A 23178-nucleotide genomic window follows, 5' to 3' on the forward strand; every position below is an offset into this window, starting at 1 on the left:
TTATTTTTAAATTTTCATTGGAGTATAATTGCTTTACAATGTAGTGTTAGTTTCTGCCATCCAACAATGTGAATCAGCTGTATGTATACAAACATCACCCTCTCCCCAGCCCCCACCCCTGATCCCACCCTCTAGGTCATCACAGAGACCCAAGCTGAGCTTCCTATGCTATACACCAGCTCCCCACTAGCTATCTGTTTTGGGCTTTTAAAAGATTCTATTTAGCACAGGGGAATTTTGAGCTGCTTTGGGAATATAGCTTCTCTCACCTTTCCTTCCTGGTGTACGATTCTGAGTTGGCCAGTCAAAGTATTTCAGTTTGGTAGAGCATGGAGAACTTGCTAGGTGGTGGGTGATGAATCTGGAAATGGAGGCAGGGAGATGATCAAGGTGGGGACTCGGAACCCAAGGTCTAACCCTGGGAGGGATGGCTTTGACAGGGAGATTGTAACTTCCAGCCTCACAGGGTGATGACAGGACATCCTTGTCTACTGCCTGCATGTTTTCTGTCCCTTTCAACCAGGGACATCTCGGGCAGGATGGGATGTCTTTGTTGCTCCTCTGGTTCCTACCTGTGTTCTGCCTGGCAAAGCAGTGTTGGCTCTGACAGCTTGACAAAGACTCTTGCTTCTTTGCATTCAGGGTCTACTTCACTTTCTGCTTTGAAGATACGCTGAAGTCAGGCTTTACTAAAATTGTGATCTGTCTGAAGGAGAGAGATGTCCCACCCGGAGCTAAGTAGTCGGCTTGTACTACACAGAGGAAAGATGAGTGATGCAGGCTGGAGGGCCTGGGGAACCGAGACAGGTCAGCAAAGCGTGGTCAGGTGGGACCAGAGTAGATGGACAGAACACAGCACAGCACGCTGAAGGTGAGGAGAAAATGAGGCAAAGTGACCTTGAGGAACATCACAGCACCATGAGAAATGTAACCATTCAAGTTTAACTGAACACTTTCTCAGAGTCCATTCTCTTGTTTCTCTCCTTTGGAACCCCCTCATTCTGCTTCCCTGGAATTCTGGTCAAAGAGGTGTCCAAAAACAACCGCAAGTTTTTGATACGCCTCTGATTGAGAGAAGTGAAAACTGAAAATGTTAGTCACTCAGTCATGTCTGACTCTTTGCAACCCCATTGACTGTAGCCTTGCAGGCTCCTTTGTCCATGGAATTCTCTAGGCAAGAATATTGGAGTAAGTAGCCATTCCCTTCTCGAGGTCATTTTCCCGACCCAGGGATCCAACTTGGGTCTCACTGCAGGTGGATTTTTTACCTTCTGAACCACCAGGGAAGTCCCCTCCAATTGAGAAGTGGGATCTAAATCCCCTCATCTTGAGGATGGGCTGATGCAACCCAGATGCCATTTCAACCAAGAGAATGCAGTGGGAGTGATGGCCTAGGACTTGCGAGACTGGATCACAAAAGGCCATCAAGTTTCCTTCTGGTTCTCTGGGAAAGACACCTGTCACGTAAGTCTGAGTATGCTGAGACCCTCATGCCAGGCAGGCCACATGCAGGCGTTTCGGCAACTCCAGGTGGCAGTTGGCATTCACTGTCAGCCACATGCATGCACCATCTTGAATGTCCAGCTCCATCAAGCCTTCCTACGACGGCAGCACCAGCCAGCATCTGAGGGCAACCACATGAGAGATCCCAAGCTAGAACTTTCCAGCTGAGCCACAAGATTGTGAGACGTGGTTGTCTTATGTTGCTACGTTTTGGGGTAATTTGTTCATCAGCAGTGGTGACCAGAACATGGGCTGTGACATCAGGTGTTGCAGTGGGGAGGTGGAGCCCTTGGGTGGAGAATCCTCTGGGGTGCCCCACAGGACAAGAGGTCTCACTGTGATGGGACATTCTGTGTCCCATCCCCCCTTCATGGCTAGTCAGCGTGTGAGCTCTGGTCTTCTCCCATCAGGGTGACGTTAGGCAGTTATGACTTAGATTTTTCTTGTATTGGCATCTGCACTTATTTGAGATCAGGTTTAAGGAGTTTGATTGACATCTTGTTTCTTTCCACTACAAAATAAGCTAATTTCTTTAGTCTCACCCACTATTTCTCTGAAGAAAGTTATTGATTGTCACAGTTCTCTAGACTGGGCAATCGATGCACACCAGTTTAAAGGGAAAGAAATGATGGATGGGAAGACCATTGAGTGCTGTTCTACTTGATGGTACACTGTGATAATTTAGCTTTTAGAAAGCTGTACTTTTCTAAGAAGCCAGATGCAAAAGCATTAGGGGATTTGGTACCAGGATGAATGGTAATGTGTTTGTGGGCTGACATTTGAAGCTTCTTATCACCAGAGGCATTGGTAAATGCAAGATTTACTTGTCAGAGAATTCCCAGGTTCTGCTCTTGCAGCATCTTAGCCAAGACACTTAACCTCTCTGAGCTTAATTTTCTCTGATATGTGGTGGTGGGCCAAGGATAAACTAAGAAGAAACACATTGGAATTCTAGAATATGTAAGCTGGAAAATGTTTTTGAAGTTATCATTTGAATCAGTTGTGATTAGAGCTGCCTCCATATAATAAAGAGTCCAACAGTAGAATGGCTTGAGAAAACTAGACGACTCCTTTCCTCTGAAGCTAAAGTAATCTGGATGTGGCAGTGCAGGGCTGGAGTGGCAGCTTCTCCATGTTATTAGGATCCAGGCTCTGCCATCTCAAGCCTGTGACCCTTTTCCTCATGTTTTGATGTAGCAGCTAGAGTTCCAGATATCACATCTGCATTCCAGATAATACAATATGAACTTAGGTTCTTAGGAAAGGACAGAAAAGATATTGGAAGGCAGCCAGTAGCCTCTACCACCGGGAAGAAACAGGGAACCTAACTTTTCCAATTTGATTAGTAGGTTATATCCATTAAATCTTATTAAAAAACATGAAATGTCTGTAACTCACAGAGAGGGTGGAAAAGTTATATGGTATCTTCACTGAACTCTGAAAACATAAGTCCTCCTGGAAAATATGCATTCTTTTTTTAAAAAGAAGAGTTCAATTTAGTTAAAGTGACAAAGAGACTATTTTAAAAATAGCGATTGAATGAATTCAGAATGCTGGCTACCAACTAAGCTCATTTTCAAAAATAATTTAAGGAAATTCAACTGTTTCCCTTCAGATTGTTTTGTGCAGAGTGATAAAACTCGGATTTCTAAATCGAATTTCCGTTTTGACCTTTGTGGGAATGAAGTGTCAACTGTTTGTTAATAATGATCACTGGCATGATTCTAGAATAATCCACCTGGCAGCGTATCTTTGTGTGTGTGCATGGGGTGGGGGTGGGGATGCTGAGAATGACTCAGAACCATGTTAGAAATTTTTACACATGGTGAACATCCTTGTGAAAATTTCCTGAATTGAGTTGTATTGGAAATAATGAGGGCAGAGAGCACGTATAATTTGAAAAAGTTTGCTGTTGGAAGAGTCTCATGAATTCCTCTGCGTGCCTGCCGATCACATAAGATCCGAGGAGGGTGAAACAAAGCAATAGTCAGGTGTGGCATCGGAAGCACAGTAAGATTTTAATGATTCTCTAGGACTTTGCTGGTGTTCCACTGGCTAAGACTCCAAGTTCCCAATGCAGTTTGATCTCTAGTCTGGAAACTAGATCCTACATGCAACAGATAAGGATTCAAAGGCCACACCTAAGACCCAGTGCAGACAAATTGTTGTTCAGTCGCTAAGTCGTGTTTGACTTTTTGCGACTCCATGGACTGCAGTATGCCAGGCTTCTCTGTCCTTCACTGTCTCCTGGAGTTTGCTCAAACCCATGTCCGTTGAAGCTGTGATTCCATCCAACTATTGCAAAAAATATGAAAAAGCAGCCAAATAAATATATTTAAAAAAAATATTCTGATGATTCTCAGAAGACTGAGGTCCCATCGTGGCTGCTGTCCCAATAGGGAGTCACTAAGGAGAGGAGAGACTTGGGCTTTGTGGCTCTAGGACCCTGCAGAGCAAAGCAGATATTCCATCAAGACAGATACTATCACAATGGCCAAAAAACAGAGCACACAGCATGTCAACAATATTCACAACTGCAGGCCTGAATTAACTCTCGAGGCAGTTTACCCCCAGAGACTGGAGGAGTCAGACTGTAACTCAGCCTGGGCACCCACAGTCTGAATTAGACAGTCCAATTCAGACTGGCCATTGGAGGGTCTGTGGCCCTTGAGAAAAATATCAGTCTACCAACAATGAATTTTATTGAGTCCCAGTTGAGTCTGATAGCGAGGATGATAAAAGGAAAAGCAGGGTATAGCACCTGCCCTCAGACCAAAGGTCCAACCCAGACCTAAACAGGTGAGCAGTTACTAGTGCAGTGGCAGGGTTGTCCCTGCAAAGCACAAGATGAATTTCTAAATATGTTCTCCATATGTACGTACAGCAGGGTTCCTAAGAAAGATGATGAAACCACAGCTTCCAGAGAAAGCACTTGATCAGACTTTCCTGACATGACCCCACCTTCTGTGTGTGTGGGAGGCACACACATTATTTCTTGGCAAAGTCTCTGCTTCCTCTTCTGTGTTCCTTTGCACGCATAGTGGGGTTTGTGTGGGGTGATGCTCACAGCTGGCTTTTGCTAAGAGTGGGTGACCAGAAGTCCCTGTACTTTTCCCACGTGGAAACTCTGGAGGTGGGAGGTAGGGGGAGGAGGAATCTCTTCACTGGATTTGGGAAAAAGGGCTGAGTAGGGCAAATCTTCCCCTTATTCCCCAGGCTTCTTGGAACATGCTGTGAATTTGTTTGTTTCTGAAAGAAGGAACAAAATATTCACACTGGGGAAATTCCCAGAATTGGCAAGGTCAACCCCAGATCCACAAAATTGAGCATCCTCCAGGGTTCCTCTTCCTGTCCATGTTTGGTGGTGTTGTTATAGTCGCTAAGTCGTGTCTGACTCTTTTGCATCCCCAGTGAAGTCCCATGACCTGCTTTATAAACCTAACTCTGCTCCCTGCATACGCGCATGCTAAGTCACTTCAGTAATGTCCAGCTCTTTGTGACCATATGGACTGTAGCCCTCTGGACCCCTCTGTCCCTGGGATTCTCCAGGCAAGAATACTGGAGTGGGTTGCCATGCCCTTCTCCAGGAGATCTTCCTGACCCAGGGATGGAACCCAAGTCTCTTATGTCTCCAGCGTTGGCTAGTGAGTTCTTTACCACTGGCACCACTTGGGAAACCCCAACTCTGCTTCATGGGTAAGAGGTATAGTGTTCCTTAACCTCTCCTTGGCTCAATTTCATCACCTGAAAAACTGGAGTGGTATTAATACTCACTTCAGAGATTTGTGCCAGTACCTGCTTCTTAGACCAGTGCCTAGTGCTCCAAACAAGGTTTGCTGTAGTTATATCTTTTGTTGTTGCTGTGTTAGTCACTCAGTTGTGTCTGACTTTTTGTGACCCCATGGACTATAGTCCTCCAGGCTCCTCTGTCCATGGAATTCTCCAAGCAAGAATACTGGAGTGGGTTGCCGTTTCCTTCTCCAGGGATCTTCCCAACCCAGGGATTGAACCCGGTTCTCCTGCATTGCAGGAGCTTCTTTACTGACAAGTTAGCTCTTAACATTATTTGATTTCCAACAGGGTGCATGTAAAGAGCTATGATCACAGAGAGAAAACAGAGGGAGATTTCAGTATGGACTAGCGTTTGGAGATAGGCAGGTCTGTACTGAGTTTGGGTGGTTTTTTCTGTAAAGTTGTTTGTGATTCACCTAGAAAGACAATCTGTAGTAGGTAGAGCATGGAGCAAGCTTGGTGAACTCAGCTGATGTATGCTAATGGATGTTTGTGGTAGGCAGAATTCCAAGGTGGCCTCCTAAGATTTCCACCTTCTGGTGCATAATTACGTTCTCTTTTGCTATGGGAACATAGTCACAGGTTTCAGGAACTAGGATGTAAATGTCTTTTAGGGACATTATTTTGTCCACCACAATAGTCATGGGTGCAAAAAAACCTCATTTTGGCCATGTACTGACTATGCAATTCAAATTGCTTATTCTTGCCCATTTCTCTGACTTCATTTAGCCCTCTCCTCCGAAATTCTCTTTAAGAAAGTCCCATTTTTAGCTTTGGTCCCAGGTAACTCACTGCTTGCACTAGCCATAACCTCACTTAAACAATAGGCATTTATTTCTTACAGTTCTGAGGTTGGGAAGTCCGTGATCAGGGTGCTGGCCAAGCTAGTCTCTGAACCTACTTTTCTTATGTATAAAATCAGAACACTAAAAGTTACTCGTGTGCTTCTTCTCCAGAGGGTCAGAGATCAGTGATGAGGGGTCCATCCCAGTGCATAAGGCAGGCAGATATTCACCGAGTGGCTATTCCAGTTGTCCCTCAGTTTTCCATGACAGCAGGTACTTTTGGATAATTGTTTTTTTTTTTAATTTTATTTTATTTTTAAACTTTACATGGATAATTGTTATTCCTTCATTCTACTTACTGTTTTATCTGTTATGGTTACTTATTTGACATGTGGCCCCAAATGACCACATGACTTAGGCAAGTTTTTTTACTGTCCATCTGGCCATATTGGCATCAGGCTGGTACAACAGCTTCATGGATTGAAAGGCCAATCCCTTTTTTCTTTCTGGTTTTCTGCAAGCCCTCCTTACTGGTAGGGAGAATTCAGTTCAGACTGTGGGTGCTCAGGCTGAGTTATGGTGTGACTGCTCCGGTCCCTGGGGGCAGCCTGCCTCGAGAGTTAATTCAGGCTTGGGGTTGTGAATACTGTTGACATGGTTAAGGTTAATGACCACAGGACAGGCATCAAGGAACAGGATTGCAGTGAAGGTGCTGGTTGCCTCAGTGATGTATGTGGACCTGGCCCCGGGAGTAATATGTCAAACAGCCCTGAGTGGCCACCCTGCAACTGTGTAGTGATGGGTGCCAGGGTTTGGGAAATAGCTGTTGGGTTGTTGGGAGAAGAATGGAGAGGTTTCTCTGAAGGTCTGTCTTGGTGAGTAATGCAGGTGTGCGGTGTGTGAAACCAGGTCCTTCATAGCTCTGTTAAACATAGTTGGGACGTGGTGTATGTGTGTGTGCACATACATGTGTACGTGTGTGCATACATGTGTACGTGTGTGTGTGCACTGTGCATATGAGAACATGAAAAGAAGCAGAGAATCGTAACATTCTAGGCTAGGGCAGTCTCACCCACGTCAGTGAATGGATCAGACTCAAAGAATCTTTAAATATATATATATATTTATTTAAAAGATATATATATTTGGCCCTTTAAAATATATATTTATTTTACAATTAATTAATTTCTGGCCGTGCTGAGTCTTCGTTGCTCTGCAGCCTCTCTAGTTGTGGCAGGCGGGAGCCACCCTTCGTTGCGGTGCTGGGGCTTCTCATTGTGGTGGCTTCTCTTGTTGCGGGGCATAGAGGGTCTCACTACTTGTGCTGCGCAGGCTTAGTTGCTCTGCAGCACGAGGAATCTTCCCTGACCAGGGATGGAACCCATGTCCCCTGCATTGGTAGGTGGATTCTTAACCACTGGACCATCAGGAAAGCCCTGTCTTTGGCCCTTTAATGATGATAGAAGGCCAGCTATGAACAGGAAGCATTCTGTGGTTCACTATCAAGGTATGGTTTTGCTATTATCTCCATGGCTCCAAACTCTGGCTTGCAAATCTTACTTCTGTCCTCATGAGTTTGGGGGGACCATTTTAGCATTCTCTTCTGGCCTCCTTTTCTAGGACTTTTCCTAAATTCTGCTAATTTCTTTGACTTCTTTCAACCTTTTCCTCTGCAAGTTTCTGTAAGAAGCTTAGGTTTCAGGTAGCACACTGCCTACACTAGCCATAACCTCACTCAAACAACAGCCATTTATTTCTCATGGAGCTGGAGGCTGGGAAGTCCATAATCGGGGCGCTGGCTGGTCAGGCTCCTGGTGGGAGCCCTCTTCCTTGCTTGCTGATTGCTGACTTCTCACTGTGTCCCCACAAGGTAGATAGAGCAAGATCTCTGTGTCTCTTCTTACCAGGACAACAATCTCATCATGGGTACCCTAGCCTCATGACCTCATCTAATTACCTCCCCAAATTCCTGCCTCCAAAAACCATCATATTGAAGATCAGAGGTTCAGCATGTACATTCTCGGGCTTCCCTGGTGGCTCAGGTGGTAAAGAATCCACCTGCAATGCAGGAGACGCAGCTGCAGTCCCTGGGTCGGGAAGATCCCTCGGAGGAGGAAATGGCAACCCACTCCCGTATGCTTGCCTGGAAAATCCAGTGGGCAGAGGAGCCTGGTGAGCTACAGTCCATGGGGTTGCAAAGAGTCAGACACGACTGAGTGACTGAGCACAAACAAAACATGTGTATTCTAGGAGGACACAGATATCCAGTCTATAACACCTCCCGAGTTGAAAGCCACCGTTCCACGTGGCCCAGGGGGACGTTTATTTTTACCTAGAATTGGCTGGACCATTTGTTGTGCCACACACACAGAGTCTCGGTGTTTCTGCCACGTGTAGCAAGTAGGTTCATGCTCACCTCTCAAGGATCATGAGGCAGCGAGTTAAGAGGTTCCCGGCAATGATTCTCACATGAAAACTGGAAAAGATTATTTACCGTTCAGAAGGCTATGAGTATTAGGAGCTGACTTCTAAATTTAGAGATGATTCATGTAATTTGGAACGGTATTGTTTCAAATCACATTAAAGAAAAACACAGCAGGTGGTTCTGAGCATTAAAACATTGTTTGCATTTTACTGGAAGGAGACAGAACTGGAGGGAACAAGGTGGCTGCTCCTAAAGGGCAGTGGGTGGTCATGAGAGTTTGCTGAGTTGATGTAGGTGTGGGGTACCTAAGCTGGCTAACCTTTACCTCCACCTGCTCTGTTTGGTTCGTTCTTTATAGTTTCAGGCTATCTCTGGAGACCCAGCAGGATTGTTAACCCATGCATGATTCTGTTAGTCCACAGTGGGAGGACGTTATTATAATGAAGAAACTTGAGAAGATGGAAAGGCCTATAGGATGATAAAGCAGAGGGTTTGCTGGCTCTTTCGGGCGATGAGGTGGTGAAAGGGGGCACTGATCAAACATGCTCCGTCTTTGAGTCTATCTTCCTTTTAAGTTTAGGGGCCATTTTCTGTTTTATTGAGTCGTTTAGAGTATTGGATAGTTGAGATGTTAGAGGAAGGGGAGTTTCAGCGTAGCTGTACTTTTACTGCAGGATGAAAGACCTAAGAACTGATGAACTTCCACTTGGGATCTGGGCCAAATACTCCCTTCTCATCGAGCAAAGTGTGATGTGCCTTTTAAATGGGGTCTAGATGGACAGGAGCCAGAGATGGCTTCTGTTTTAGCAGTGGTCTTTAAACAGCATGCTTAATCCCTAAGTGGTATCTGAATCTTTGCAACTCCATGAGCTGTAGCCTACCAGGCTCCTCTGTCCTTGGTATTCTCCAGACAAGAATACTAGAGTGGGTGGCCATTTTCTTCTCCTGGGAGTCTGCCCTGCATTTCTTGCAGGAAGATTCTTTACCACTGAACCACCTGGGAAGCAGGGGTGCCTTTAAAAATCACCAGGAGAGCCTTTCCAAATATCTGCACTCCTGTCCCACTCTTAAAGTTTTGGATTCATTGTTTCAAGTAGAGCCTGGACACATTTATCTTGGAAAAAAAAACAACAACTCTCAGCCAACTGATTCTGGTCGGTACCCCTGGTTAAAATCCACGGCCATAAAGGACTAGTCACTGGAGGGAATTGACTGTAATCTGAGATGCTATCATTACTCTGAATCATGTGGATGATTCTGGGGAGATGACCTAGTCGAACCCTCTATTCGAAAAGTAAATTATTTCTATAACATCTCTGCTGTGTGGTTGTCCAGCATCTGGGTGAATATATGCACCGAAGGGGAATGTGAAATTGGACGCAATTTAGTCACTCTGCATGAAGGAAGAAAGGTTTCTCCATGTGGGTCTGAAATCTTGCTTCCTGAAATTTGTATCCACTGGCAGGACTGGCTACATCATGGATGGGGCTGGGTGCAAAATGAAAGTAGGGAGCCAGACCCTTGTTCAAAAGTCATTTAGAATCTCAAGAGAACAACAGCTGTGCATGCAACTCAGTAACCATGTTTTGAGTTCCAAGCCCTTCTCAGTTTGGGGACCACCTGAGTTCATAGTCCTGAAGCTGGTCCTATCCGCTGGTCCCAGTTCTTTTCATTCCCCAGATCCTTTCTCTCTCCCACCGGCTGACTCTTTGCAACCCCACAGACTGTAGCCTGCCAGGCTCCTCTGTCCTTGGAATTCTCCAGGCAAGAATACTGGAGTGGATAGCCATTCCCTTCTCCAGGGGATCTTCTCAACCCAGGGATCAAACCTGGGTCTCCTGCATTGCAGGTAGATTCTTTACCCTCTGAGCCACCAGGAAAGCCTGTGTAGGACCACAGATTCATGAAATAAAGGATTGTGTGTATTTTGAGAGGCAGAAGTCATAACTAGAGGTCAGTGTGGGAAGATAGCTTATTAGTTAGAATGTGGACATTGACTCGGTGAAAAGTGAAAGTGAAAGTTGCTCAGTCCTGACTGGGTACCTGAGTATAATTATCGTATCTGTCTGATAGATTTGTTTTGGGGATTGCATTAGCTAATTGGTATAACACACTGAAAATAATATGTGGCACAGAACAAACTCTCAAAAAATGCCAGCTTTTTTATCTAATGGGAACTATTCATATTTTGATCTATGGTGTATGGCATCCACCATCTTCTTCCTTGTAAAAACTCAGCTCTGGGACTTCCCTGGTGGTCCAGTGGCTAAGACTCCCCGCTCCCAGCGCAGGGGTCCCGGGTTCCATTCCTGGTCATGGAGCTAGATCACACATGCAGCAACAAAGCTTCCCGCATGCCACATGAAGACTGAAGATCCTGTGTGCGGCAGCTAAGACCCAGTGCAGCCAAATAAATAATAAATTGCTAAGTCGCTTCAGTCGTGTCCGACTCCGTACAACCCCATAGACGGCAGCCAACCAGGCTCCACGTCCCTGGGATTCTCCAGGCAAGAACACTGGAGTGGGTTGCCATTTCCTTCTCCAATGCATGAAAGTGAAAAGTGAAAGTGAAGTCGCTCAGTCGTGTCCGACTCTGAGCGACCCCATGGACTGCAGCCCACCAGGCTCCTCCATCCATGGGATTTTCCAGGCAAGAGTACTGGAGTGGGGTGCCATAATTAGAAAAAAAAAATACCTAGCTCTGAGAGGTCTTGCCTTTCTCCACCATTCCAGCATCACCCATTCTTCATCTTGCATGGCATACAACTGGGGTCCCTATCTCCCCTCTGACTTTGCTCCAATCCATTCTCTATGTAGCAGCCAGAGTGAACCTTTAAAAGAGAACTGCAAACCATTTCACTCTCTGCCTTAACCCCCACACCCTGTGATGCCCTCGTCCACTGACTTCTGGATGGAGTCATCCTTCTTCGCTGACCTGTGACCTCGTGAGCTGGACCTTGCTACCGTCCAACGTTCTCTCAGCATTCTCGTTATTCATCCGTCAGCTCACTCTTTGTATAGATACGAGCCCTCACCAGTAGGAACAGGTACTAAGCACCCCACAGTCAGTTTCCATCATGTTAGCTATTATTACTGTTGTTGTTGTTATTCAGTAGCAGGTATTTGCAGAGTCCTGGGGATTCAGAAGTGAACAGAGACACAGTTCCTTCCCTTGTAGCACTTGCTCCAATGAGAGGAAGATGGACATTTAGCACCTAGTCATACATCTTCTGACCCAGTAACTCAACAGACAGACCATGATACTGTTGCTTTGACCCCCAGTCTCCTAGGCCACTGGCTGTTTTATCTGGGGCAACATTACTTCCCCTGAGCACTGCACTGAGGCCACTGCACTCAGCTGGAGAGATGCTCCCAGGCCACGGAGGTGGAGGTGGGTGATGAGAAGTGGCAGCCGCGGAATGTCGTTTGGGAATAAGGAGTACAGTGCTTGCTGATGGACTGGATGTAGGAGATAAGGGGAAGTGAGAAGCGAGGAGTGACTCCTGGACTTATTCACATACTTTGTCTAGAGGTGGAAATGCTGGTCAAGCAAATTGTGTCAGGTCCTAAAAAATATTAGCATTTAACGAAGATTCGCATTTAGGCTGAAAGAGTGGTAATGTGTGTGCTAAGTTGCTTCAGTTGTGTCTGGCTCTTTGAGACCCTTTCTGCTGTAGCCCGCACAGGGGCTGCGTGGCACACGGGCTCCTCTGTCCAGGGGATTCTCCAGGCAAGTATACTGGAGTGGGTTCCCATGCCCTCCTCCAGGGGACCTTCCTGACCCAGGGACTGAATCCACGACTCTTATGTCTCCTGCATTGGCAGGCAGGTTCTTTACCATTGGGAAGCCTAAAGAGTGCATCTCTTGTGTGCTTTCAGGGACAGCCTTGGAGAAGCCTTTTGCTTTGGGTTGGTTTGTCTGGATGGTGAGACAGGTCAGAAGCATACCACAGAGGGGGCAACTATACTTGTGGTGCTTTGATTAGAATCTGAGTACGGCTCTCCCATCAAATCCTTATTGGAATCACTCTCCCAGTGAAGCTTCTGCATCTGTGGCTCCTTCGTGGACAAATCAAATCCACAGTCCAAGAGAATCGCTGCTTACCTCACCGATTTTACCCTGGGCTGCATGGATCATATGAATAATGGGAGCTAAACTGTTTTATAGTCTGGAAACTCCCAGAAGCCAGGCTCTTTATCATGAATTCTTGATCTGCCTTGTTGGCAGTTTCACAGCTCAGGCGGCGGGGGAAGCGAGTGGGGAGCCGCTGGACTTAAGGAAGACGAATGGGCATCGTCTGAGGATGCAGAGGTGATGGGAACCTGGGGGGAGGTGCCCAGCTGCCTTGTCATTTGTAATATTGAGGACATGGCGGCCCCTGGCAGAGCTGTGTGACTGATTCAGGAAAACGGATTTCCAGAAACCTTAAGAAATGACAGGTGTGAGTTAATGACTAGATGCTCTGAAAGAGGTTTTTGTTGTTGTTAACTATGGATATCACAGAGGTGACTTATTGCCCAGATCGAAGGCTGGCTTGTGTGTGTGCGCTCAGTCATGTCCAACTCTTTGCAACGCCCTGGATGTAGCCTACCAACCTCCTCTATCCATGGGATTTCCCGGGCAAGAATACTGGTGTGGGGTTCCCATTTCCGGCTGCAGGGGATCTACCTGACCTAAGGATTGAACCCGCGTCTCCTACACTGGCAGACAGGTTCTTTACCCCTAGTGCTACCTGAAAAGTCCCTGAAGGCTGGCTTAGATAATGCTAATGGTCACCGTCCGCTGCGTGGTTATCACTGGGTCAGGTGCTTTCATCATTCCTGGTTCTCACACGGCCCTACGAAGCAGATATGATCCAGCTGTAGATAAAGCATTTGAGGCCAAGAGGGATTAAGTGTGCCCTGACACGGCTTCCACTGTACCAGGGCCAGGAAGCCAATCCACGTCTTTCAATTATGAGATCCGTGGTCTTTTCACTCCACTGGAAACCTGGGTAAACCTCTAGCGCTTCTTCCAGTTTTCGTGAATATAGTTTTGAGAAAGATGTTTTTAGCACTCTATTGCTCCAGCACCTTTCCTTGAAACTCTTTAATGCCAATTGTCTTTGTTGTCACAGGAAAGTAAGCAGCTCAGATGCTTGGGGAACCTGTGTCATTTGCTTTGCTAATGAGGCTGGAGTCATCTAAGGGCTGCTTCACCCTGAAATTATAGATGAGAGATTAAAATTGATTTCTGACCCAGCGCTGTCAGGAGACATCTCTGAGCTGCCTTTTGGGATCTAATCTCTCTGCTCACTTTTATAGAGAGGTTGGATGTCGTTGAAAAAGATGTCAGCATGCTTGTCTTTGATGGATGAGCTGACTTAACAGAAGCCTCAAGCTCAGTGTAGGCCATCAGCTGATCAGCTCCTGAAGAAACCCGTGCCACATTGACCATATTAATAGGAGCAGAGTGCCAGTCCAGGGAGGTGATGGTCTGCATGGCTCGTCAGCCTGTCTTAGCTTGTGCCCACTCAGGGATATTAACAAGGTTAAGATCATTTAGAAGCAGGAAATTGGCATTGTTGAAGAACTGGGACTTCAGGAGTGTGATGAATGTTTCAAGAGTTTTCATTTGGAAGGAGAGGAGAACAAGCCAATGTGTGTTTGGGGCATGGCCACTCTGTAACGACTTAGAAGGAAGTTGAAAGGGAAGAAGACAGGGAGCCTCACTGACTCAGGGGCGGACATGAGGTGCCTGAGGAAACATTTGGAGGAAACCAGGGTGAGGGTGTAGAGAAAGCAGAGAGTGAAGAGAATAGGTGGAGGAGCATGGATCCAGCCAGAGAAAGATCCAGAAACTCAGCTCTGATGGATTAATCACAGGGATGGTGTCTTAGAAAGACAGGGCAATGCATTTTGCAGGGGGGTGGGGGATATGGTATTAGAGATCTTAGTTCCCCGACCAGGGATTGAACCTACACCCCCTGCAGTGGAAGCATTGAGTCCCAAACACCTGGCTGCCAGGAAAGTCCCAGGGCAATGCAGTTTTACGTGTGTGAACCTGGCTGAATGTCAGTGTTCCAGAGAGAGAACTCTTCTCTTTTCCAAAGCACTGGTCCTAAGAAACTGGTGATTGAACTCGTATGAGAGGGAAGGCTACAGCCTGCGCCCTATTTGTCTCCTTATAATAAAGCAGTCTGAACACCCCAAATGGCAGTGTCTGTTTGAGGATGCTGGAGAGTCAGGGAGGAGGATGGCTGAGGAAGGGGTGAGCAGTGTTCCAAGACCACAACCTGAGGGAAGATGTGTTTATCCCTGACGCAGCGATCATGGACCAGACTCGAGTCCAGGGTGGGGAGTCTTGCTTTGGTGGGTGGTTTCATTATGTTGGGCTCCCCACATTTAGGCTGGACCCGGATGTGTTGATGTCTGTTTGGTAGTGGATCGTTGCCATTTCCTTCTGTACGAGAGTCCACAAGGAGGAAGGGGAGGAGAGGGAGGTAGCCGAGGCAGCAGGCTGGCACTATCCATTTGGGAAAACAGGATGAGCTGAGATTTTTTTTAAAAAAATCACACAAAGTGCATGAATTCCCACATAGTCTCTGCCTTGTGTACTTTGAAACGGGAGTAGGAGACTGCACCAAAATACACAAACCCACTCAATCAGAGGTGTCTGCAAGAAATAGACAACACTGGGATTTTCTTGGAGTAAGTCATCTTAGGAAACTGGTAAAGATGAAGCCCATGAAGCAATTTGACTAAACGGTTCCCCTTTGTTTCCAGGCTTGTCTAGTGTCCTTTGGAAGGAATAAAATCAGGCTCCAGGTGGGGCTTCCCAGGTGCTGCTGGTGGTAAAGAACATACCTGCCAATGTCAGAGACACTGGTTTGATCCCTGGGTTGAGAAGATCTCATGGAGGAGGGCATGGCAACTTACTCCAGTATTCTTGCCTGGAGAATCCCATGGACAGAGGAGCCTGGTGGGCTGCAGTCCATAGGACTGCAAAGAGTTGTTCGTGACTGAAGCGACTTAGCACACGTGCATGCATACGTAGCAGTACCCTTTGTAAATAAACTTTAAAAGCAAAAATAAAAAACAGGCTCTGGGATCTGGAATGCTATGCGAGAAGCACAGCAGGGCTTCCTCTGGCTGCCTGGGTGTCCCAGGAAAGTTGGCCTTGGTTGCCATTCAGGGAAGGGACAAAGCAAAGCTATGACAACTGCTGAAGATCCAGGACTCAGGACTTTCTGAAAACTGTGGAAGCCTTGACTGGCTCCCACACAGTAGACATGGGCCCGAATAAATATGACAGAGTTATTTCGGAAATGAACCCTCACGTTAACTCATCATGTAAAGGTAGTTTATTTCCCTGCATCACTTCATCTATTGCTCTGCACAGGCTGATATGCTTTGCAAAGGTGTATATCTGGAAAAGCAAGGTGTTGAGATCCCAGTCGTAATTTGTGTGTGTGGAAAAATGGACTTTTTCTACAGCCTGGAGTTTCCTTCAAGCAGGGTGTGTTTTATGTGTATAAGTCTTCGCTCCTGGGCAGGTCCAGGAGCTTTGCTGGGTTTTCCTAGAGCTCAGGGAAAGGAAAAAATGATTTATTTGATCATGGATGAAGCCAAATATTTGCACACCTTGCCGTTCACCTGTTGCTCACGTGGCAGTTTGGCCATGACTGAAGAAGGCTGTGGCCCTGGGGGCAGGGGAGTGGAGTTAGATGAGTGAGCTGGCCTGGTGAGCAGGTTCAACCTCCACTGCTGTTTAAATATCGCTGACCTCAGGGGGCCCTGGAGAGATGAATAAAAGTTGGGGAAGACCATTTCACCAGGCGCAATGCTTATGGGACTACCCTGGGCCTCACAGAGGGCTGCTGGGCATTTTCCTGCACCGCCGGCCGGGAAGCTGCCTCGTGCTGCAGAGGACTGTATGCTGCGGCAACCTGGAGTGAACCCGGAGCTCCATTAGTCCTCTGGGGTGGGCAGGCGGGGCCTGTGTTTGCCACTTGGTGATTCCTGAGGCTAAGGGGGCCCCGTGTTTCTGGAGGGAAATGCTGTACAGGTTGAGATTCAATAACACAGGAGGTAGGGAAGCTGACTGCCTGCCTTCTGCTTCACTTGGTTACTAATGATGTTTCTCTCTCGGACGAGGGCAGAAGTCCTGATTTAGGAACGTAGAATTCTAGAGCAGAGAGGATCATGAGAGCCAAGTGCTTGGTCAAGGTCAAAGCTGGCGGCCATGGCAGAGCTCAGATAAGAGACTAGTCTGCCTATTCCCAGTTCATGGGATGCCCTTTCCTCTACTCCAATCTGTTCTCTGGAATCACAGCAGTTACAAAATGTAGCTGCGATGAACATGGCCAAGCTGGAGCCTTCCAGGCAGCATTAGACTGTCAGTGGAGACCCGCCTCCTGGGCTTGAGGTCTGGATAGAAGTGCCTCACCCTTCCGATTCCAGCATTGGAGAAAATCCAGACTTCTCTCCAGTTTCTGTAACTTCTCCAAGGCTTGATCTCTCCTGGCCCCCTCTGGATCCTGGGCTTGTGAAGATGAGCTCTGTCCCTCAAATTGAGTCTCTTCATTAGTTTCTCACATAGTAAAGAAAAAGAAATCCATGTCTGCTAAGGATGTTTTGGCTTCTGTGTACTCTGATAAGATCTTGGTGGGAGAGGGTTGGAAGACAGGGAAGAAAGAATTGGCCGAAGAGAGGTCTGCACAGCAGCAGTATCAACAGGTATTGCAAGGAAGCAATATCATTTTTTTTCCTTTTACATAGATTTTTATATTTTAGAGCTGTTCTAGGTTTCCGGCACTGTTAAACAGAAAGTCAGAGTTCCCGTATGCCCCTCCCCTCATCTAGCCTTTCCGACCATAAACACCCAGCACCTGAGTGGCACCTTTTATTGCACTTGATGAACCTACACTGACATGTCATTATCACCCAAGGTCCATAGTTTACATTACTGTTCACTCTCGATGTTGTACATTTATGGGTTTGGACAAATGGATAATGACATGTATCCACCACTGTATTACTGTAAAGAACAGGTTCTCTGCCCTGGAAATCCTCTGTGCCCTGCCTGTGTGCCCTCGGCCCTCAGCTGACCCCTGGCAACCACTGATCCTTTTACTGTCTCCATGGTTTAGTCTTTTCCAGAATGTCATATGATTGGAATTGTGCAGCGTGTAGCCTTTTCAGTTTGGCGTCTTTCACTTGGTGACATGCATTTAAGGTTCCTCCGTGTAATATCAATTCTTAAAGTGTTCTCCCCCTGCCTCCAGGCTTGTTGCAGCATGTACTTTCCTTTTCCTCATTCCCACTCCCATTTCAGGGCTTCCCTGGTGGTTCAGATGGTAAAGAATCTTCCTGCAGTGGAGGAGATCAGGTCTGATCCCTGGGTCGAGAGGGTCCCCTGGAGGAGGGCATGGAGATACCACTCCAGTATCCTTGCCTAGAGAATCCCGTGGACAGAGGAGCCTGCCAGGGTACAGTCCATGGGGTATCAAAGAGTCAGACACGACTGAGCGACTAACCCTTGTGCTCCCATCTCAGGACCTCAGCCTCCATGTTCCGGCTTGCCCTCTGGAGTTCCCCATTCTTCCCATTCTGTTGTGCAGAGTAGCTTCTGCTCACCCTAGATGCTGTCTTCCCATCTGCTCGTGAATATTCTCTGCAGCACCACACCTACTCCTTGTGGGCACTGAGTTCTTCCTACAGACAAAGCTATGCTCTTCTAGAAGGGATTCCGTTAAAAGGACACTGTCTCTAAAACTGTTCTATAGGGGCGCACTCAGAGCTGTTCTATGGAGGCTGACAAAGATGCTGGGAAAGGCCGGGGCTCGCGCCTGAGCCAGAGCAGGGCTGAGCCTCCCAGGAGAGGGGTGGCAGGGCCGCCTGTCCTGAGTCACTGCTGCCAGCTGGTGAACCCAGGAGCTACAGGAGGTGAAAATGGAGACAAGCCTGGGAGCAGACCCACCAGCCAGGACGGTACCCGGAATTCCCTTGCCCTTCCGGAAGAGCAACTCCTGCTCTTCCATGGGGCTGACCCAGGCCACGTGCCCACACCCTACTTGGACTCCTTTTCTTCTGTCTCACCCGTGTAGCTTTCCCCAAGCCTCGGTGCTTAGCGCCCATCCCTTCTCTCGTAATGCACACTTTAGAACTTAGCCTGTCTCCTGACTTCATTCTGTTCAGCTGACGTTCCACTCTGGGCTTTCAGCCCAGTTCCTCTTCTGATTTCAGATCCACACACCCCGCCTGGTCCCCCCAAAGTCGTCGACACTCAATGTCTGGCAAACCTCACCCAAACCCAATCTTCTGCCTGACTTCTCCTTTCTGTGTTTCGGTCATCAAGCATTTGATTCTCTGCATGTCTTTTTTTTTTTTTAAAGCATATTTTGCCTCATTATGTCATCATAGTCCAGGCTGGTTGATTCTCCCTCTAACACTTCTGTCTCCCTTTTCCTGGCTGTTTCTTGAATCTCAAATCTCCTCATCTCTCTCCTAGTCACTTAAAGGTCCTCTAATCTGCTCCCTACTTCCCAGGTTTCTACTTCAATCCTCCCAAACAGAAGCTTAAGCTTCTTATAGAAATTGTCTAACCTGCCCCTCCACCCCTGCTCCCCACCCATGCCCTTGCCCCCTGACTTTCAATAACTCCCCATTATCTATGGGAAAAAGCCTTGTTTAGGCTTCCCTGGAACTTCATGATAGGGTTTTCAACCAGCCTTGCAAACCTCATTGCTTCTTTTCATGCAACCCAGCCAAATCGGATTATCCTCGGTTTCTGAAACTCACGGTATAGTTTCCGACTTAATATTTTTGCTTATATTTTTTTCTCTGCTCGTCACGCTCCCATTCTCCATCACTGCACCAGATTCTACCTGCACCTGAAGTTCAGCTCACATGCCACCTTTCCAAAGACCTCTCTTCTCACTTCATGGAGTAATATTCTCTTCCTTTCCTGAAAGAATACAATTCATTTTTGGACTTGATGTTTCCCAACTGATAATTGTGTGTTAAGTTTGAAGGCTCTGGAGGAGAAGTACTCTGTCTTATTCACCTTAGTATCTTTGAAAGCAAGTGATACATACCTCAGTGAATCATTTCATCATATGAACCAGAAGCATATGCCTATGTGCTCAGTCGCTTTGATCGTGTCCGACACTTTGTGACCCCATGGACTGTAGCGCCCTCCAGACTCCATTGTTCATGGGATTTCCCAGGCAAGAATACTGGAATGGGTTGCCATGCCCTTCTCCAGGGGATCTTCCCAACCCAGGGATCGAGCCTGAGTCTTCTGCATCTCCTGTATTGCAGGTGGATTCTTTCCCTCTGAGCCACCAGGGAAGCCCCAACAGGCAGCACACTGGGACCCAAAGGAATGGAACAGAAGGATGGGGACTTCTGAATCTGCTGTGGGAGCAGGGAGTAATCAGAGCATGAGATATCGGCCTCGGTGGGTGATATCAGAGTAACTGAATACATTCACCTGGGCAGGGGCATTTCCAGGGAAAGGGGAGATGTTGACAGCAACCTTCTTCAGCTTTACTATGTTGCCTCCGGCTGGCCCCGAGTGTGGACATGGGCAGGGCTCAGATAGAGCATGTGTGGTGTTGGATTATTCATTATACTTGGAACAATAGGGAATTCTACTGGGGAGAAAGGGGGAGTTTGCTGGAAGCCAGTTGTTACGGCTCATAATATCACATCCAAACCTTTTGTGTAATGTAACCCATTACCATATCCCCTGGGTGGCTCAAAGTCACAGAAACACAGATTGTAAGAGCTGGAAAGAAATTCAAAGGGAATCTTGTCAAATCCCCTAGTTTTATGAGCAGGAAAATTCAGATCCAGAAAGGTTAGATAATTCTCCCAAGGTTACATAGAAATACAAACCAGAGCCAAGATGAGAACTCAAAGGAGAAAAGAATAAATGTGTATCAAGTGCCCACTCTGTGCCCGTGCCATGCCAGCAAAGCAAGGTGAGCCTCGAATTTCCCATTCGTGGGCAAGAAAGTCACAGCTCAGATAGGGGCAATAGCACAGGCAAACGATGGGTCCATAATTTAGTTCCAAAATCTGGCTTCCAAGTAACACTGATGTGCTCAGTCATGTCCAACTCTTTGCGACCCCATGGACTGTAGCCCACCAGGCTCCTCTGTCTGTGGAATATTCCAGGCAAGAATACTAGAGTGGGTTGCCATTTCCTCCTCCAGGGTATCTTCTGTACCCAGGGATTGAGCCTACATCTCCTACATTGGCAGGCAGATTCTTTACCACTGGGTCACCTGGAAAGCCCAAGAGATGGCCTGTTTTACTGCTTGCTGCTCCTACTTAAAAGAAAAGTGGAAACAAAAAAAAAAAAAAAAGAAGAATTGCCTTTGTAAGCATCTCTTGCATGCATTGAAGGCAAAAGGACAAGAGGTACAAGAAGATGAGATGATTAGATAGCATCACAGACTCAATGGACCTGAACTTGGGCCAACCCCGGGAGATGGTGGAGAACAGGGAAGCCTGGCGTGCTGCAGTCCTTAGGGTTGCAGAGAGTCAGACGTGGCTTAGTGACTGAATGACAACAACAACTTTCATACAGAGCACTTGAGGTCCATCACAAGGACACTCTTGTTCCCTTGAACAGTGACCCTAGGAGGCAATGATCCTGTTCTTCATTTTGCTGAATATTAAATAGCAACAAAGAGAGGCTGTGGTTGTCCTCCCAAAGTCATCCTGCTTGTAACTGGTACAACCAGAATGAGAACCATGTCTGTTTTGCACCACTGGAGTCTCTTCACTGTGAAAGTAAAGACCCCTTTGAGCCCCCTTTGAGCCCCGGTGCCTCAGTCACTTCTCCTCCCCTAAACTTTCACTAAATGATGGAGTTAACCAAAAAAAAGGTGAAGAGGAGCTGAATTCCTGGAGCCTGACGGTCTTTGCTGCTTGTAACATTTTCCATCTTTTATTACGAGGGTTATCATTTTTAAAACTATGTGGGTAGAGGGAGAAGCGTTGCTGGGGACCATGGTGTCTTAGGAGACTGAGGACGAGGAGGTGCTGTTCTCAAGGATTTTACCTACCGACACCTGAGCCCCGGGAAGAAAGGAGGATACGGATACTGCCAAGGCAGGTGGCGCCTGTGGCTATGACTTGGGTTTATGGCCTATGCTGAAGGCCTCTCGACTTGGCACTGAGAACATTCCATGAGATGAAAGTGTCCAGGACAGCTGATGAAGGTGGCATGAAAATGAATGTTAAGGAGGATGGGAAAACCATCGGGAATCTCATTCTTATGCAAACAGTCATTGTGGCCTTGGATTTAAATATATACATATTTGTATTGGAGTACAGGGCTTCCCTGGTAGCTCAGCTGGTAAAGAATCTGCCTGCAATGTGGGAGACCCTGGTTCGATTCCTGGGTCAGGAAGATCCCCTGGAGAAGGGATAGGCTACCCATTCCAGTATTCTTGGGCTTCCCTGGTGGCTCAAATGATTAAGAATCTGCCTGCAGTGCAGGAGACCTGGGTTCAATCCTTGGGTTGGGAAGATCCCCTGGAAGAGGGCATGGCAACCCACCCCAGTATTCTTGCCTGGAGAATCCCCATGGACAGAGGGGCCTGGAGGACTACAGTCCATGGGGTCGCAAAGAGTCAGACATGACTCAGTGACTAAACTCAGCATAGCACATAGTTGATATACAATGTTGTGTTAGTTTCAAGTATACGGGAAAAAAATCTAAAGAAGAGTAGAGACATGTATATGGCCTTGAATAGTGAGCACAGCATAGGTGATTAAGTGAATCAGATTACAGTACAGCTGCACAGGTGTCAGCTTAAAGGGGCTCAGCATAAGACGCAATCAAAGAGAGACAGACAACTGTGTGGACGAGATGACTCTTGAGGCCACTTTGAGTGTCGGTGATTCTTCAAGCCTGCTCTTGTCTTTCTTACACAACCCATGTGTGCTCATAATGAGGACAGTGGCTAAGTCTGACCAAACCCCCCATTTATCTGTTGATGAATATTGAGTATAATTGATTTTTTCACACTTCAAATTTCCTCTGATACCTGGAGGAATGATCATTGGCCATCTCCTATAACTAGTGAGTATCAAATTCTTAGAACCTTTCAAACAGCTGCCTGATTTGCGTTTGACTTTCCAATAGCTGCCCGATTGGGGTTTGGGACATTGTCTCTTGCCTTCAGTCCCACTTCTGAAAGGAAACTCCTAAAATCCACCTTCAAACCAAACTGATAATAAAGCAGGTAAGGCAAACAAAATCCTTGCTAAGAAACAGTCACCAACCCCCATTTTAATAGACATTGAATAGTTTGGACTCTGAATTCAGCTAGTAGAGAACTGATTTTAATCAAGTTGTTCAGCTAGAATGATAAGTAGAAATCATTGGATTTTAGTTCTGCCAGGTCTAAATGCTGCACATTTTTAAAAAGCCTGTACAAAATAGAGATTTCTGTGTATTTGAATGAATTGATTAGCAAAATGTGGACAAATTCTCTTTCCTGAACTTTTGGGAAAAAAATATTAATTTTATGGGGAACACATGTATACCTGTGGTGGATTCATTTTGATATTTGGCAAAACTAATACAATTATGTAAAGTTTAAAAATAAAATAAAATTAGAAAAAAAAAAAAGACTGGAGAAGTTAATGCCAAAAAAAAAAAAATAAATA

This window comes from Bison bison, unplaced genomic scaffold (assembly GCF_000754665.1).
Source record: "Bison bison bison isolate TAMUID 2011002044 unplaced genomic scaffold, Bison_UMD1.0 scf7180017864340, whole genome shotgun sequence".
NCBI classification, from domain to species: Eukaryota; Metazoa; Chordata; class Mammalia; order Artiodactyla; family Bovidae; genus Bison; species Bison bison.